At 39.1% G+C, this 19,672-nt stretch overlaps 2 long non-coding RNA genes across 8 annotated transcripts; both read right to left on the minus strand.

Moving 5' to 3' along the window:
* Positions 1–406: 406 nt before the first annotated feature.
* LOC121891104 lies at positions 407–2,198 on the minus strand. Its single transcript, XR_006094037.1, has 3 exons — positions 2,127–2,198; positions 1,183–1,243; positions 407–444 (listed from the first exon to the last, which is right to left on the minus strand). It is a non-coding gene; the product is annotated as an uncharacterized LOC121891104 (long non-coding RNA).
* A 3,928-nt stretch (positions 2,199–6,126) lies between these two features.
* LOC121890839 lies at positions 6,127–19,643 on the minus strand. 7 transcript variants are annotated; one of them, XR_006093946.1, is made up of 9 exons: positions 19,226–19,643; positions 10,564–10,652; positions 10,001–10,442; positions 9,724–9,779; positions 9,196–9,555; positions 8,749–8,920; positions 8,193–8,356; positions 7,071–7,566; positions 6,127–6,902 (listed from the first exon to the last, which is right to left on the minus strand). It is a non-coding gene; the product is annotated as an uncharacterized LOC121890839 (long non-coding RNA). The 7 variants fall into 7 exon arrangements; XR_006093945.1 differs by having other exon boundaries at positions 8,724–8,920; XR_006093942.1 differs by having other exon boundaries at positions 7,071–7,126; positions 7,440–7,566; positions 8,193–8,920.
* Positions 19,644–19,672: the final 29 nt, after the last annotated feature.

Raw genomic sequence — 19,672 nt, forward strand, 5'->3', positions numbered from 1 at the left:
TGCAAACTTTACATCCTGAGACTCTGAGACCTCAACACCATCACTTAGATTATACAGGACTGAGATCTTTAGGATTTTAACATCAGGCAACAGTTTACAGAAGATGTTGCGTGAAGTGGAGGAACTGTTGGATGTGGTTGAAAACATCCATTCCAGTGTGATGTTGTTGTTCTCCTCTGCCTGACAGGAGTGACAGGGGGTCACATCCGATACACATGTTGCTGTTGAGGAGACAGAGAGGGAAAGTGAGGACCAGACAAACTGAGAAGGCATTTTGCCAATGTTATCACTCAGATTTAAAGATGATGGTCATAAAATCTATTAGTGAGGCTGAAAATATATTTTGTTTATTATATTTATGGATATTAAAGTAAAGTTGTAAACTAACCACAGACACAGGAAGTCAGGCTGATGAACAGAAGGATCCTGCAGATCATCTTCTCCCTGTGAGAGGAGACAGAGGAGAGGAGTCATGAACACATGAGGTCTAAGTTCAGTCATCACAGGTGTGAGAAGAAAAATCTACAGCATCAATTACAGAAAACCAGAGTTTATCTCTGAGAACATTTAAAAATCTTCAGTTTCTCAGGTGCAGTCATGTATTTCTGTCACAAGATAGCGCCAAAGAGGAGGAAAGAGGAAATATTTGAGTGCTTGTCAATACTTGTGCTACTGTGCATTAAGGGGAGGGTGTAAAAGGAAAAAATGAACCGTAGGGGGCAGACACATCCCTCTCCACCTCAAGCAGGAAACAATAGTTGTCATGGATACCATGGTGAAATACATATACCTAATGGCGTTTTTATATGTAAAAAATTGGTGGGGCACCAACTACCTCAATAGATAGGCCACATACCAGGAAAACTACAATACTTGCTCTTGCTACTGATGTGTTTTTTTTAACACGTCATAGTTCCTTGCATGGCTCCACAAAACACTTTTAACAACAAAGTGGCTTCTAGCAAGGTCTTGTACACACGTACAGAGGAAGAGAGAGAGAGAGAGAGAGAGAGAGAGAGAGAGAGAGAGAGAGAGAGAGAGAGAGAGAGAGAGAGAGAGAAAGTCATAGAAAGAGAGAAATTACACAAGTTATATTCTCACTGTCACAAACCTATATTGAACTGAACTGATTAGGGGTTGTTAGGAAAACAAAACAGACCCTTTATTTAAAGACGTACTTACATTTTCTGTTGCTTCTGCAGATATTCAATAAAGTCAAAGGAAAGAATCTGACACACAACAGCTGTAAGACACAAACAGAACTTCAGTACTGATGTTTCTTTGAAATCCCCGATACATTCAGTGACACCTGAACGACATTAATGTAAAATTCAGATATTAATCTAAAAGACCTGCCTGAGTCACATTAATAGCTGTATTTTGACATTTGACATTTCAGTAGATTGTTACAGATGTGAAATACTGGAGAAGTAAAAGAAACACACCCCCTCCCACACCACACGAAGGAGTGAGCCCTGCGGCTAACCGCCACGCATTAAAAACCCGCATGACAACAGGACTAGGGCAAGACCGCAATAAGACCTTCTCAACAGCCGCAAAAACCTTGTCAGCGGCAGGAGGCTGCAGAAACATCGTTGAAAAAAAAGCTTGTGGGCTTAATTATGTAGAAAATATGACGTAAAACATCCAATGATTCAGTTAGTAGCATTAGATAGATCGTTAGACAGATAGATAGATACTTAATTGATTGATATTTTTAATCCCCAAAGGGAAATTTAAGTGTTACAATGGTGTAAATAAAAAAAGGTAAGACAAACAATGCAATAAATCATTTTTCAAACACACATAAGTTTCAGCCTCTCAAGTTTCCCACGTTACTTCTGAACTATTCCTAATACTGCACTGTTGAACAGAGGCTGAATGCTGGCATACAGGGAACATGAAACATTTAATTTAAACATCAATTGCCCAGTATAATGTCTAAAATGGACCTTCATTATATTATCCTACCTATCCTATTTTAAAAACACATTAGGCTCCAAAACAACACCAAAAACAAAATATCCTTAATCCATCTTTTAAAATGCACAAAAGCCTTTAAATTCACTCTTGAATCTGACAGTGCCAATCACTCATCCCACAGAGCACAGAAGTGTCTGACTCACCTGCAGTAATTCCTCTGCCTTCTGTGTCTAATCTGCAACAGATTTGGCAGTTTGGTCATTTGTGAAATGAACATCATCACATGAGAGCTGGGCGCACCTCCTTAGCTCTTGGCTCTGACTCTGGCTCTTGGCTCTTGGCTCTTGAATTTGCCTGATTAATGAAATCTGTGACAGTTCATTCAAAGTCTACATGAGAGTTTCCATGTTCACCACAAATCATATTTATGGAGGCTGTGCACAGAGCTGACAAAGTAAACAACTTGAGGAGCTGTAATGCCGGATGAAAACAAATGCCAGAGAGAAGACCTCCAACATTTTAATGACTTCAGAATTGTTAACATGTCTTTCCATCAAAACACAAGTGAGTCACATGTTTGGTTGGTGAATTATGTCCGCCGATGGCAGGCGGAGCCACCAGGCTGTAAACGAGTGTCAAGCAATGAAGTTTGCTGGTGAATGACAACTGAGACAGTCTTCAGAGGCCGACAGCATCCGTGACAACAGACCTTCCCCTGGACCTTTGTTCCGAGGTAAACACACAGATGTACCCCGTAGTTATTTTAAGTACCCCAAAATGAAAAAGGAGCAATGTAGTTTGCCTGTTTGTTGGTAATAAGGTCATTCTGAAATAAAATCAAGTCACAGTGATTAAGTGCTGCAGAAGTCAACACTCCATCTTCTCTGAAACATCCAGATTTTTGCTCAGTTCTATGATCATACTGTACCCTGTAATAACAGAATAGGTACCTAGTAGTTAAACAATAACTAGAATGTTAATTCTCTCTTAATTCTTTCCAAATTTCCAGATTATTGCTCAGTAAGTTGTACATACTCTGTAATAATAGAATAAGTACCCGGCAGTTAAAGTATAAAGTACAGTATAAGTTCTTTATAAGTACGTAAATTGTTGCCCACTTATTCCATAACTTCACATCTTGTACCTACATGTATGTATTGGTATGTACTGTACTGGTACACCGTTAATACAAAAGATTACACTGTAACTACGGAGTAATTACACTGTACGTTGATGACCATAAATCTAAGCGTTACCAACAATTGATATCAAAATTGACAAGGAATTTGCCTGAATGTTGTGGTGCATAACAGTTCACAAAACTATATTGTAAGTGAGAAGCCACAGCTTTAAACTGTAAACTAAAGAGAATTAAATGAAATGTACAAAATAATGACCTGGAATGTGTAAATGTTCATAGTGTTAACAGTAAATGCAGTGTGTAATTAATAAGTTATACTAATGTAACGAGCCACATTAGTTCAAAGCAAATAGATACTTAAAGAGCTTAAAATAGCAAATGTAATGGTTTTGAGTCCTACAGGTTTATGTCCCCCAAAATATAACTGTGTTCATCTTCTCTCATCAGGGTTAGAATGAAGTGTGAAGGCAAAGTAGAGTCCAGCACAGACAGCGAGTAGTACAGGTGCTGTCAGTCCAACGTAGAGGCCGATCCTTCCACGACTCTCTGGTTGTGGTTTGGACTGTTCAACAGCTGCTGTAAAGGACATAAAATAATAATAATTGTACTTCTGTTTCACAAATTCTGTTATCTCAACATTCAATTCTCCTACTTGTGACATTTCACACTTGCTCGAGTCCAAAATGAAAATCTGAACTGCTTGTGCTTGAACCTGGTGATGTTTGTGTTCACATACAGCATTTATGTTGTATTTATAAATCTTTACAATACAGCTACACTCATAAAGTTTAGCAGTCCAGTCACTACATCACTGATAACTTGCATTAAAAAAGGCTTCTTGAGTTCTACTGAATCATTTTACCAGTGACACTGAGTCGGCATCTGCCAGAGCTCTTCTCGTCATCTGTTCCCACTGTACACTGGTACAGACCTGAGTCATCAGTCCTGAGTCTGGACACATGAAATCTGATTCGTCCTTCTCTGAGGGCGTGTTTGTCACACTGAACTCGTCCTGCAAACTTTCCATCCTGAGAATCTGAGACCTCAACACCATCACGTAGCTGATACAGGACTGGGATTTTTGGGATTTTAACATCAGTGAACAGTTTACAGAGGATGTTAAGTGAGGTAGAGGAACTGTTGGGTTTGGTTGTTAACATCCATTCCAGTGTGATGTTGTTGTTCTCCGCTGCCTAATAGGAGGTCTTTGTCACATCCAATACACATGTTGCTGTTTAGGAGACAGAGAGGGAAAGTGAGGACCAGACAAACTGAGAAGGCATTTTGCCAATTTTATCACTCACAGATTTAAAGATGAAGGTCATAAAATCTGTTAATTATTATTTTATGTCCTTTACAGCAGCTGTTGAACAGTCCAAACCAACCAGAGAGTCAGGGAAGGATCGGCCTCTACGTTGGACTGACAGCAGCTGTGCTACTCGCTGTCTGTGCTGGACTCTACTTTGCCTTCAGACTTCGTTCTAACCCTGATGAGAGAAGATGAACACAGTTATATTTTGGGGGACATAAACCTGTAGGACTCAAAACCATTACATTTGCTATTTTAAGCTATTTAAGTATCTATTTGCTTTGAACTAATGTGGCTTGTTACATTAGTACAACTTATTAATTACACACTGCATTTACTGTTAACACTATGTACATTTACACATTCCAGGTCATTATTTTGCACATTTCATTTAATTCTCTTTAGTTTACAGTCTAAAGCCGTGGCTTCTCACTTACAATATAGTTTTGTGAACTGTTATGCACCACAACATTCAGGCAAATTCCTTGTCAATTTTGATATCAATTTTTGGTAACGATTAGATTGCGGTCATCAACGTACAGTGTAATTACTCTGTAGTTACAGTGTAATCTTTTGTATTAAAGGTGTACCAGTACAGTACGTACCAATACATACATGTAGGTACAAGATGTGAAGTTATGGAATAAGTGGGCAACAATTTACATACTTGTAAAGAACTTGTACTGTACTTTATACTTTAACTGATAGGTACTTATGTAGTGTATGTATGTACAATTATGTACAATTAGTAGTATGTACAATTTACTGAGCAATAATCTGGAAATTTGGAAAGAATTAAGAGAGAATTAACACTCTAGTTATTGTTTAACTACTAGGTACCTATTCTGTTATTACCAACCAAAGATGTCACTCACTTGTGTTTTGATGTAAAGACATGTTAACAATTCTGAAGTCATTAAAATGTTGAAAGTCTTCTCTCTGGCATTTCTTTTCATCCGGCATTACGGCTCCTCAAGGTATTAGCTTTTTCAGCTCTGTGCACAGCCTCCTTTCATCCCAGGAAATAAATATGTAGCTAAAGCTAATATAAATATAGCTAAAGATAAAACATGAGGTATGAACGAACCAGGACGCATATATATGGTTCATATGCTCTCCTGATTGAAAACGGTGTAGTTAATTTAGTTTTGAGGCAAGTAAAATTGAAACAAACTGTTCTGACATTGTCCTCTGTAGTTACAGAGTAAGTTATGTTGGTTGTTCCCACCTTGTTACATGTGTTTACAGAGTAACTTCAGGGTATTTGGGCTGTAATCTAAAGCACTGTGAGTCCCCCTCTTGTTACAGTCATTACATTTCTCTCTCTCTTATTTACCTGCTTTCTTCCTTATCTATGTTTCCTCCATTCATGCTTGTCATCGCTATTTCTGTTTTCTCCACACTTTTCCTCCTCCTCCTCCTCCTCCTCCTCCTCCTCTTCCCTCTCTCGTTTCTTGAAGTGCACCAAGGTGTGCTGCTGACAGCTGGGTGCCACTTGAGGTGGGGGATTATTTAGGGCACAAGAGTGAAGATATCACCAAGTTTATTGAAGGTCATTTTTTGTTAAATACCCAATGTTTAATTAACCTGCCACTACAGAAACTGTTGTGTCAATCGTAGGTACAATGTACATACAGTAAATAAATTTAATACTCTTCTTAATTGTAATTGTTGGTCCCACCACAGCAGTCGTTATACCCAATGGTTTGGTATTTTAGGCCTCGCACAAAAGAGTTAATTCCTGACCTTGGCATGAGTGATAATAATTTTAATTCCATTGCACACTTAGTAGCTTCATCAAGTCAATCAAATCACAAGCACTTACAAAAAAAAAACATTAAATACCTTGTAATATCTGTTGGTGTTAACACTGAGCAAAATATTTAAAGAAAGCTTGGAAAGACAATTTAATATTGGCAAAACATGTGCAAAATAAGATTTAACATGTGCAAAATAAGATTTAACATGTGCAAAATAAGGCAGGAATAAGCAATTAAGTCTATATCACAAATTAACCTTAAAATCGACAAAGATTTATATCAAGAAACTATTTACAACCAAACTAATTGTCAAAGCAAGAAAAATAACAAAACTTAAAGTCCCAAAGTAATTAAAGTTAACTGGATCCCTAAAGGCAGACTCCCCTCTGGCACGCCCAGTTGGCCTCTTTCACTTCCTGCCTGACACAGTATAAGAGGCCATCTTTACTGACGCTGTCTTTTGGCCAGGGGGAGGACTCGCCGAATCCATGAAAAAAACAAAGGTAAAGCAGCCACCAGCACCACAGAGTCCTACAGGTTTATGTCCCCCAAAATATAACTCATTCATCTTCCCTCATCAGGGTTAGAAAGAAGTCTGAAGGCAAAGTAGAGTCCAGCACAGACAGCGAGTAGTACAGCTGCTGTTTACAGAGGATGTTAAGTGAGGTGGAGGAACTGTTGGGTTTGGTTGAAAACATCCATTCCAGTGTGATGTTGTTGTTCTCCTCTGCCTGATAGGAGGTCTTTGTCACATCCACTATACATGTTGCTGTTGAGGAGACAGAGAGGGAAAGTGAGGACCAGACAAACTGAGAAGGCATTTTGCCAATGTTATCACTCACAGATTTAAAGATGAAGGTCATAAAATGTCAGTGAGGCTGAAAATGTATTTTTTTTATTTATATTTATGGATATTAAAGTAAAGTTGTAAACTAACCACAGACACAGGAGGTCAGGCTGATGAACAGAAGGATCCTGCAGATCATCTTCTCCCTGTGAGAGGAGACAGAGGAGAGGAGTCATGAATACATGAGGTCAAAGTTCAGTCATCACAGATGTGAGAAGGAAAATCTACAGCATCATTTACAGGAAACCAGAGTTTATCTCTGAATACATTTAAAGAGAGAGAGAGAGAGAGAGAGAGAGAGAGAGAGAGAGAGAGAGAGAGAGAGAGAGAGAGAGAGAGAAAGTCATAGAAAGAGAGAAATTACACAAGTTATATTCCCACTGTCACAAACCTATATTGAACTGAACTGATTAGGGGTTGTTAGGAAAACAAAACAGACCCTTTATTAGACGTACTTACATTTTCTGTTGCTTCTGCAGATATTCAATAAAGTCAAAGGAAAGAATCTGACACACAACAGCTGTAAGACTCAAACAGAACTTCAGTACTGATGTTTCTTTGAAATCCCCGATACATTCAGTGACACCTGAACGACATTAATGTAAAATTCAGACATTAATCTAAAAGACCTGCCTGAGTCACATTAATAGACAATAGTTACAGAGAATAGTTACAGATGTGAAATACTGGAGAAGTAAAAGAAACACACCCCCTCCCACACCACACGAAGGAGTGAGTCTTGCGGCTAACCGCCATGCATTAAAAACCAGCATGACAACAGGACTAGAGCAAGACCGCAATAAGACCTTCTCAACAGCTGCAAAAACATCCTCAGCGGCAGGAGGCTGCAGAAACATCGTTGAAAAAAAAGCGTGTGGGCGTAATTATGTGGAAAATAAGACATAAAACATCCAATGATTCAGTTAGCAGCATTAGATAGATAGTTAGACAGATAGATAGATACTTAATGGATTGATATTTTTAATCCCCAAAGGGAAATTTAAGTGTTACAATGGGGTAAATAAATAAAGCACAAACACACATAAGTTTCAGCCTCTCAAGTTTCCCACGTTACTTCTGAACTATTCCTCATACTGTACTGTTGAAATATCCTTAATCCATCTTTTAAAATGCACAAAAGCCTTTAAATTCACTCTTGAATCTGACAGTGCCAATCACTCATCCCACAGAGCACAGAAGCGTCTTACTCACCAGCAATAATTCCTCTGCCTTCTGTGTCTAATCTGCAACAGATATGGCAGTTTGGTCATTTGTGAAATGAACATCACCACATCAGAGCCAGACGCGGCTCCTTGGCTCTGACTCTGACTCTGGCCCTTGGCTCTTGGCTCTTGAATCTGCCTCGTTACTGGACTCTGTGAAAGTTCATTTAAAGCTTACGTGACAGTTTCCACGTTCACCACAAATATACAAATACAGTATGATCATACTGTACCCTGTAATAACAGAATAGGTACCTAGTAGTTAAACAATAACTAGAATGTTAATTCTCTCTTAATTCTTTCCAAATTTCCAGATTATTGCTCAGTAAATTGTACATACTCTGTAATAATAGAATAAGTACCCGTCAGTTAAAGTATAAAGTACAGTATAAGTTCTTTATAAGTACATAAATTGTTGCCCCCTTATTCCATAACTTCATATCTTGTACCTACATGTATGTATTGGTAAATAGATACTTAAATAGCTTAAAATAGCAAATGTAATGGTTTTGAGTCCTACAGGTTTATGTCCCCCAAAACATAACTGTGTTCATCTTCTCTCATCAGGTTTAGAAAGAAGTCTGAAGGCAAAGTAGAGTCCAGCACAGACAGCGAGTAGTACAGCTGTTGTCAGTCCAACGTAGAGGCCGATCCTTCTCCGACTCTCTGGTTGTGGTCTCTCAATAGGTTTCTGAGGTTTGGGCTGATCAACAGCTGCTGTAAAGGACATAAAATAATAATAATTGTACTTCTGTTTCACAAATTCTGTTATCTCAACATTCAACTCTCCTACTTGTGACATCTAACACTTGAAAATCTGAACCGTTTGTGCTTGAACCTGGTGATGTTTGTGTTCACATACAGCATATTTTATGATGTATTTATAAATCTTAACAATACAGCTACACTCATAAAGTTTAGCAGTCCAGTCAGTACATCACTGATAACTTGCATTAAAAAAAGGCTTCCTGAGTTCTACTGAATCATCTTACTAGTGACACTGAGTCGGCATCTGCCAGAGCTCTTCTCGTAATCTGTTCTCACTGTACACTGGTACAGACCCGAGTCATCAGTCCAGAGTCTGGAAACATGAAGTCTGATTCGTCCTTCTCTCAGGGCGTCTTTGTCACACTGAACTCGTCCTGAAAGCTTTCCATCCTGAGACTCTGAGACCTCAACACCATCACTTAGATGATACAGGACTCTGATTTTAACATCACTTATCAGTTTACAGAGGATGTTAAGTGAGGTAGAGGAACTGTTGGGTTTGGTTGAAAACATCCATTCCAGTGTGATGTTGTTGTTCTCCTCTGTCTGATAGGAGGTCTTTGTCACATCCACTACACATGTTTCTATTGAGGAGACAGAGAGGGAAAGTGAGGACCAGACAAACTGAGAAGGCATTTTGCTAATGTTATCACTCAGATTTAAAGATGAAGGTCATAAAATCTGTTAGTGAGGCTGAAAATGTATTTTGTTTATTTATATTTATGGATATTAAAGTAAAGTTGTAAACTAACCACAGACACAGGAGGTCAGGCTGATGAACAGAAGGATCCTGCAGATCATCTTCTCCCTGTGAGAGGAGTCAGAGGAGAGGAGTCATGAACACATGAGGTCAAAGTTCAGTCATCACAGGTGTGAGAAGGAAAATCTACAGCATCAATTACAGAAAACCAGAGTTTTTCTCTGAATACATTTAAAAAATCTTCTCTTTCACAGCTGTAGTCATGTATTTCTGTCACAAGATGGCCCCAAAGAAGAAGACAGAGGAAATATTTGAGTGCTTGTCAATACTTGTGCTACTGGAGTATTACTGTGCACATCTCTCCACTTTAAACAGGAATTATATGTCTCCATGGATACCATGGTGACATATGTATACCATTCATTTCATTTCAGACACAGGAGGTCAGGCTGATGAGCAGAAGGATCCTGTAGATCATCTTCTCCCTGTGAGAGGAGACAGAGGAGAGGAGCCATGAACACATGAGGTGTGTGTGGCTGCAGACTTTCAATATAGGAGTATTTGAATGTGCGTCCAGTTTCCTATTGGTTTAAAGTGTGTTTGTGTGTGTAACGTGTTTATGAGCCCAGCCTGCAGGGGGGAGGGAGCGCAGGGAAAGCGCCGCTGCCTGAACAGTGAGGGAGGGAGCAAGAACCAGGAAGCAGTCCCCTCTGCCTACTTGTCCTGTGGCTGAGCGAACCATCAACCACTCAGGTCTCTACACCAGCAACACTTCAGATTCAGGACACATGCACTCAGAAAGTGAGACCAAATCAAATGATGATGAAAGAAAAAGAAAAATACAGATTACTGGACAGAATTGACAAAATCCCAGAACAAAATGGATACATACGTAAGATTCACAGCCTCCGATTGGAATTTCCCAGTCCACCTTAAAATTGGCATAACGCCTGTAGATGGCGTTGTTCGGTCATTTTCGAGCTAATTCATGGAGTGAATAAGAAACAAATAGTGGGGAAATGAAATTAGGATGATTAGTAGACTGAAATTGTCCTAAATTTTGATCATTTTGACTGTAGCATATTTTTCTTTTTGTCCTTACTCATGGTAAACTGCTTTTCAGTCTTATTGCTATCTCTGCCTATTTGCTGTGGGCTTATCTGCTCAGTATTAAAAAGTCTAAACAAACTAATACTCCAGTATGACAGAAGATGTCAAAGGGTATCATAATCCTGAGTTTTATTCATTTTTACTGTAGTATTTTCTCTTAATGATCTCAAACCCTTTACTCTATTTGTGAAAATGCAAAAAAAGGGCGATTTCACTGATTTTCTCTCATCCAGACCACATTAGACCAGTTCCACATCAAAAACCACTATACTTAGACCTGTCAAATCTTGACTAGATTATCATGGAGAGGCTAACGTGCCTATAACACGGTTTCTGATTTGTGAAACCTTTTCTTAAACTGTGTTTTATTGATTCTCTGGAGTCTCAATATTGCCGTAAAAAGTGTAATTACTACGAAAATCACGCGAGCCGCCACGCATTTTCCTACTGCGCGTACACTTCCATTATTACGGTAATAAGTATTTTCTGTTTAAAAGACACGGATGGTCCTCGACTAAATGTGATTTGACATCGTTTTCATTTCCTGTACAGTCGACCGATAATATTACAGTTTGATTGAAACAGTGAATTGAAAAAATGCACTATTTATTTCACTTGTTCACCAAGAAGGTTATGACTCGGGAGAATTCACTGTGGAATTAGAATCTACAGAGTCTTGACTTCACTTATACAGATTAACAATGTCTCATATTCAGCATATTATGAAAAGGAAACTGTTTCCAATCAGTGATTCCACTTCTCTATATCCTACAGGACCACAGCTAGCTGCACAACAACTTACAGAACATTTCACTGGCGAACTAAACAATAAGGGCCCATTGAAAATATTGTAATAAACCTTGCTGTAGGTATGAATATTTAATACTGGACTGGCTGAAAAGTTACTGCTGCCACCACCTTTTTTCCCGGTATGGTCCGGTGTCAGAGATCTAAGAAAGTTACACACTGACAACAATATGCAAAAAATATAGAGACTTTATTTTACAGCAATGAGTTCAGACAACAGCATTTTCATGGACCGAGGATGGTACTGGCCAAGCTATAACATACCCCCCTCAGACAGTCTGTCCCCCAGCTAACCAGCCACCCTGAGTGTCACTGCACACAAAACCACCCTACACAAGTAACACACCAACAGCTGACAGATGGGTACACACACACCCACACGTCCTGTTGCAAGAAGCATTTAAACAAACACATTAGACTTAACGCAGTGAAAACCACACGATTCCACCCTAAATTGGCACACTTGATCTCACACTACTATGCGGCGTGCAGACTAAACTAGCCAAGACAGTCATGTATCCCCCCATACCTATCAGCTATCTTTCCCCCAGTTTGCCCTGGTTGCCACCAATGTACTGCTGCTGCTGCTTTTAAGATCTATAAAAAGTCACAAATAACCATAGAATAAACCAGGACAGTAACAGACAAACTAAACACAAAAACACTTAAAATGTCCATATTTAAAATGACCACTAAACTGTCCAGTCAAACGAGACCCTCCCCCAGGGTCTAGGCTTGTGGCACTGGTCCAACACGGCCCATATGCAGCAAGAGCCCATGGGGGAATTGTCGGTCCAGCACCGGAACAGCGGTAACCAAAATATATTTTAAAAAATCAGTAAAAAAACTCTCTGTTTCCAATCAATGATTCCACTTCTCACACATCCTACAGGACCCCTAGCTGCACAACAACTTCCAGAACATTTCTCTGTGGAATTAAACAATAAAGACCCATTGAAAATATTATACACAAAAATATATTCAAATTTAAAAAAAAAAAAAAAAAAAAGAAACTTCCTGTTTGCAATCAGTGATTCCACTTCTCACACATCCTATGGCACATGAGATAAAAAAATCTGGCTCTTCAAATACTGAAGGCATCACGTACATTATATTATGCATACAATGCATATGCATAATATGTAGATTTTATAGCACCTTTTACAGTATGTGTTTTAAATGTGGTATTTTCCTTTCCAGTGTTTGAAGCAGAAAATAACTGCGCCTAAATGTGCCAGAATTTTTTGAATTATTAAATTATACACCAAAATATGTGTATAATGTTTTGAAAATACCTTTATTGTGAAATTTGCCAGTGAAATGCTCTGGAAGTTTGTGTGCAGTGAACTGGGGTCCTGTGGGATATGTGAGAAGTGGAATCATTGATTGGAAACAGAGAGTTTTTTAGGGCCTGAGCCCCAAAGGGGTGAAGACCCTATTGTATTTCCTGTGTTTGTTTCTTTCTTCTTCTTCTTCTTATTAGGGCCTGAGCCCAAAGGGCGAAGACCATATCGTATTTCATGTGTGTGTTTCTTTCTTATTAGGGCCTGAGCGCAAAGGGCTAAGACCCTATTGTATTTCGTGTGTTTGTTTCTTTCTTATTAGGGCCTGAGCCCAAAGCGGCGAAGACCCTATTGTATTTCGTGTGTTTGTTTCTTTCTTTTTATTATTTAGGGCCTGAGTCCCAAAGGGGCGAAGACCCTATTGTATTTCGTGTGTTTGTTTGTTTCTTTTTATTATTTAGGGCCTGAGTCCCAAAGGGGCGAAGACCCTGTTGTATTTCGTGTGTTTGTTTCGTTCTTCTTCTTCTTCTGTTATTATTCTCTCTTTATTATTACGCCACTTAAACTCACCACATTTGGCACACACATCAGGTCTGGTGAAAAATTTATAAAATGTAGAAATTATACCCCAAAGTGCCAAAATGTGCTCTATAGCACCATCTATGTCACTAAGATGGCCGTCACAGCTCTACACACCTGACAGTACACATTTCAATCAAACTTTGACCAGGTCATGTGGGTTAAAAGTCTTTACTTTTCTAAAAATAAACTTGATAAAAATTAGGAAATTAATTTGTATTACACACAAACTCATCAAGAGTTTTGTTTACTAATTGAAATTCAAGTGAATGGGCCCAAAACTTGCATAATTTTGATGCCACAGGTGTGAGCAAGACAGACCTGTCTCACCCTGCAGAAAATTCTCATCCTCGCACCATTGAGATTTAATGCTTCGCCATGACAGAGAAAGTTGCTATAACTTTATTAGGGCCTGAGCCTCAAAGGCGCAAAGACCCTATTGTATTTCGTGTGTTTGTTTCTTTCTTCTTCTTCTTATTAGGGCCTGAGACTAAAGGGCAAAGACCCTATTGCATTTCGTGTGTTTGTTTCTTTCTTATTAGGGCCTGAGCCCCAAAGTGGCGAAGACCCTATTGTATTTTGTGTGTTGGTTTCTTTCTTCTTATTATTTAGGGCCTGAGCCCCAAAGGGGCGAAGACCTTGTTATATTTCATGTGTTTGTTTCTTTCTTATTATTATTTAGGGCCTGAGCCCCAAAGCGGCGAAGACCCTATTGTATTTCGTGTGTTTGTTTCTTTCCTCTTCTTCTTCTTCCTCTTCTTGTTTCTTTATTATTACACCACTTAAACTCACCAAATTTGGCACACACATCAGGTCTGATGAAAAATATTTCGTGTGTTTGTTTCTTTCTTATTAGGGCCTGAGCCCCAAAGCGGCGAAGACCCTATTGTATTTCGTGTGTTTGTTTCTTTCTTATTAGGGCCTGAGCCCCAAAGCGGCGAAGACCCTATTGTATTTCGTGTATTTGTTTCTTTCTTCTTATTATTTAGGGCCTGAGCCCCAAAGCGGCGAAAACCCTATTGTATTTCGTGTGTTTGTTTCTTTCCTCTTCTTCTTCTTCCTCTTCTTCTTTCTTTATTATTACACCACTTAAACTCACCAAATTTGGCACACACATCAGGTCTCATGAAAAATATTTCGTGTGTTTGTTTCTTTCTTATTAGGGCCTGAGCCCCAAAGCGGCGAAGACCCTATTGTATTTCATGTGTTTGTTTCTTTCTTATTAGGGCCTGAGCCCCAAAGCGGCGAAGACCCTATTGTATTTCGTGTATTTGTTTCTTTCTTCTTATTATTTAGGGCCTGAGCCCCAAAGGGGCGAAGACCTTGTTGTATTTCATGTGTTTGTTTCTTTCTTATTATTATTTAGGGCCTGAGCCCCAAAGGGGCGAAGACCTTGTTGTATTTCATGTGTTTGTTTCTTTCTTATTATTATTTAGGGCCTGAGCCCCAAAGGGGCGAAGACCCTATTGCATTTCGTGTGTTTGTTTCTTTCTTTCTTCTTCTTCTTCTTATGATTAGGGCCTGAGCCCAAAGGGCGAAGACCCTATTGCATTTTGTGTGTTTGTTTCTTTCTTATTAGGGCCTGAGCCCCAAAGTGGTGAAGACCCTATTGTATTTCGTGTGTTTGTTTCTTTCTTCTTCTTCTTTCTTTATTATTACGCCATTTAAACTCACCAAATTTGGCACACACATCAGGTCTCGTGAAAAATATTTCGTGTGTTTGTTTCTTTCTTATTAGGGCCTGAGCCCAAAGGGTGAAGACCCTATTGTATTTCGTGTGTTTGTTTCTTTCTTCTTTTTCCTCTTCTTATTAGGGCCTGAGCCCAAAGGGTGAAGACCCTATTGCATTTCGTGTATTTGTTTCTTTCTTATTAGGGCCTGAGCCCCAAAGTGGCGAAGACCCTATTGTATTTCGTGTGTTGGTTTCTTTCTTCTTATTATTTAGGGCCTGAGCCACAAGGGTGCGAAGACCGTGTTGTATTTCGTGTGTTTGTTTCTTTCTTATTAGGGCCTGAGCCCCAAAGCGGCGAAGACCCTATTGTATTTCGTGTGTTTGTTTCTTTCTTATTAGGGCCTGAGCCCCAAAGCGGCGAAGACCCTATTGTATTTTGTGTATTTGTTTCTTTCTTCTTATTATTTAGGGCCTGAGCCCCAAAGGGGCGAAGACCTTGTTGTATTTCATGTGTTTGTTTCTTTCTTATTATTATTTAGGGCCTGAGCCCCAAAGGGGCGAAGACCCTATTGTATTTCGTGTGTTTGTTTCTTTCTTTCTTCTTCTTCTTATTATTATTAGGGCCTGAGTCCAAAGGGCGAAGACCCTATTGCATTTTGTGTGTTTGTTTCTTTCATATTAGGGCCTGAGCCCAAAGGGCAAAGACCCTATTGCATTTTGTGTGTTTGTTTCTTTCTTATTAGGGCCTGAGCCCCAAAGTGGCAAAGACCCTATTGTATTTCGTGTGTTTGTTTCTTTCTTATTAGGGCCTGAGCCCCAAAGCGGCGAAGACCCTATTGTATTTCGTGTATTTGTTTCTTTCCTCTTCTTCTTCCTCTTCTTCTTTCTTTATTATTATGCCATTTAAACTCACCAAATTTGGCACACACATCAGGTCTTGTGAAAAATATTTCGTGTGTTTGTTTCTTTCTTATTAGGGCCTGAGCCCAAAGGGTGAAGACCCTATTGTATTTCGTGTATTTGTTTCTTTCCTCTTCTTCTTCTTCCACTTCTTCTTTCTTTATTATTACGCCATTTAAACTCACCAAATTTGGCACACACATCAGGTCTCGTGAAAAATATTTCGTGTGTTTGTTTCTTTCTTATTAGGGCCTGAGCCCAAAGGGCGAAGACCCTATTGCATTTCGTGTGTTTGTTTCTTTCTTATTAGGGCCTGAGCCCCAAAGTGGCGAATACCCTATTGTATTTCGTGTGTTGGTTTCTTTCTTCTTATTATTTAGGGCCTGAGCCACAAAGGTGCGAAGACCGTGTTGTATTTCGTGTGTTTGTTTCTTTCATATTAGGGCTGAGCCCAAAGGGCGAAGACCCTATTGCATTTCGTGTGTTTGTTTCTTTCTTATTAGGGCCTGAGCCCCAAAGCGATGAAGACCCTATTGTATTTCGTGTGTTTGTTTCTTTCTTCTTCTTCTTTCTTTATTATTACGCCATTTAAACTCAACAAATTTGCCACACACATCGGGTCTCGTAAAATATTTGCTAAAATGTAAAAATTGTATCCCAAAGTGCCAAAATGTGCTCCATAGCGCCACCTATGTATCTAATATGGCTGCCACGGCTCGTAGGAATGTCGTAGAGAGATTGAACCAAAACTCAATTATTCGTCTCATCAAGACCGACAAATCATATGCTGACACCCCTGACCTAAATCCAACAGGAAGTCCGCAATATGCCCATCAAAGTACGACTTTGCGCCAATTTTGGACCCCCAAGAAATGCTATCTCTGCCTAGGGTGTTAATGGTATCGGCTTCAAACTTGAATACATGACTTATGACACTGTGCTAAACAAAAGTTGTTAAAAACTTTGTAATAACTTGCAAAGTTTAGATATTGTAAGCCCTGAAACTTGTAGTGCCACATCACACCTTACAATGTAAACCAATGCAGGGGGCAATCTCTAGGCATGGATTTTGTGTCAAACAAATGGTTCTGATGTCTAAACTATAAGTCTGACCACTTTGAAACCTGTATCAATGGATTCGCAACAATATTTCCTACAAAAAATGTGATTTTTAATGTAGGATTTGGCCAAAGTCATGGGATTTATGAGGATATTTCACAAGAAGAGTGACATTCTCCACTCTAACTGAGAGGGAGAGAGAGAGAATAGGAGGTGGGGGATGGGTGTGGGGGTTGAATGGAGCTCATTGAGTGAGAGTCACAGTTCAGTGATAAAGTGCTGCAGAAAAAAATAAAATCAAAACTAAAATTTGTAGCTCTGTACTGCAGTTTTTCCTTTATTAGGGCCCAAGCACCTAGCGGTTGGCTCACACTCTCCATTCAAATATATGAGTACTTTTCTGTATCCAGCTGCAGTTACTTATTTTCTCTACACACCTGACAGTACACATTTCAATCAAACTTTGACCAGGTCATGTGGGTTAAAAGTCTTTACTTTTCTAAAAATAAACTTGATAAAAATTGGGAAATTAATTTGATTTACACACAAACTCATCAAGAGGTTTGTTTACTAATTGAAATTCAAGTGAATGGGCCTAAAACTTGCATAATTTCGATGCCACAGGTGTGGCATTGAGATTTAATGCTTCGCCATGACAGAGGAAGTTGCTATAACTTTATTAGGGCCTGAGCCTCAAAGGGCCGAAGACCCTATTATATTTTGCGTGTTTGTTTCTTTCTTCTTCTTCCACTTCTTCTTTCTTTATTATTACGCCACTTCAACCCTTAAGTCGACCCCCTAAACATGCTCAAAAACTCACCAAATTTGGCACAGACATCAGGACTGGTGAAAAATTTGATAAAATGTAAAAATTATCCCCCAAAGTGCCAAAATGTGCTCTATAGTGCCACCTATGTATCTAATATGGCTGCCACGGCCTGTAGGAATGTCGTAGAGAGATCGAACCAAAACTTAATTATTCGTCGCATCAAGACCTACAAATAATATGCTGACACCCCTGACCTAAATCCAACAGGAAGTCCGCAATATGCCCATCAAAGTATGACTTTTGGACCCCCAAGAAACGCTATCTCCTCCGAGGGCGTTAATGGAATCGGCTTCAAACTTGAATACATGACTTATGACTTTTGAAAGGGCCCTTATTGTGAAATTCGACAGTGAAATGATCTGGAAATTTTTGTGTAGCTAGCTGGGGTCCTGTAGGATGTGTGAGAAGTGGAATCACTGATTGGAAACAGGGAGTTTCTTTTTTTTTTTTTTTTTTTAATTTTGAATATATTTTTGTGTATGATAATTTCAATGAGCCTTTATTGCTTAATTCCACAGTGAAATGCTCTGGAAGTTGTTGTTCAGCTAGCTGGGGTCCTGTAGGATGTGTGAGAAGTGGAATCATTGATTGGAAACAGAGATTTTTTTAAATAATTTTTTGAAAATATTTTGGTATATAATATTTTCAATTAGCCTTTATTGTGAAATTTGCCAGTGAAATGCTCTGGAAGTTGTTGTGCAGCTAGCTGAGGTCCTGTAGGATGTGTGAGAAGTGGAATCACTAATTGGAAACAGACAGTTTCCTTTTCATAATATGCTGAATATGAGAAATGGTCAGTCTATATAAATGAAGTCAAGACTCTGTAAATTCTAATTCCACAGTGAATTCTCCCGAGTCATAACCTTCTCGGTGAACAAATAAAACAGAAAACAGCATTTTTTTCAATTTACTGTTTCAATCAAACTGTAACATTATTGGTCGAATGTAAATTAAATGAAAGCGACGTCAAACCACGTTTATTTGACCGATCACTCATGTAACTCCCAGCAGAAAAGCCTCATTACCGTAATAACGGAAGCGTACGCGTACATTAGGAAAGTACGTGGCGGCTAGTTTGCCTGTAATTTCCAGAGTGGCGGCTGACTTGACCGCAGTATACAAACGATAGAGTAAAATATGAAACGATAGACATTTTTCTGTCGTCACACAATATATATAAGCTATCGTCATATCGCACAGCCCTAAGCTGTCCCTGTGTGATTAATGGTGCGGACCCTTTCACAGCGAACAGTAAGCTGAACTAAAGTGCGACAACAAAGCTCGCTCATTTAGAGAGAAGGGAGATGACTCATACCCAGTTATCTCAGATCACGGATGTGTTGTATATGAGCCATGACCATTTTTCCCTTTGTATGGGTATGTTTTCTGTCCCAAAGAGGCGTTTTCCCCTATCACAGTACATCAGGAAGTCACATCAGGTACAGACGCAGGAATGGGGCTCGGAGCCGATCAGCTTGTTTCTTTTTTCTTTGCTACAACCGCTCATCCGATTCTCTGTTTAACACTTGGAGCTGTGCGCACTGCACACCGCACTTTTTTACTAAATATTAATTTAAAAATGACTTGGAAATTTTCGATTCTATGTATTGACTAACGCCCCTTAAAGTTAATATAATTTATATTTAGGTATTTCTTTTTTGTTTTGTTTTATTTTTGTTTCATTTCTGTTAAATATGCTGTTTGGAATTATTGTTAAGTGTATTTAACAATGATGGTGCCTATTTGTTGTTTGACAACGTTT

The sequence above is a fragment of the Thunnus maccoyii genome, chromosome 23, assembly GCF_910596095.1.
Source record: "Thunnus maccoyii chromosome 23, fThuMac1.1, whole genome shotgun sequence".
In the NCBI taxonomy this organism is placed as follows: Eukaryota; Metazoa; Chordata; class Actinopteri; order Scombriformes; family Scombridae; genus Thunnus; species Thunnus maccoyii.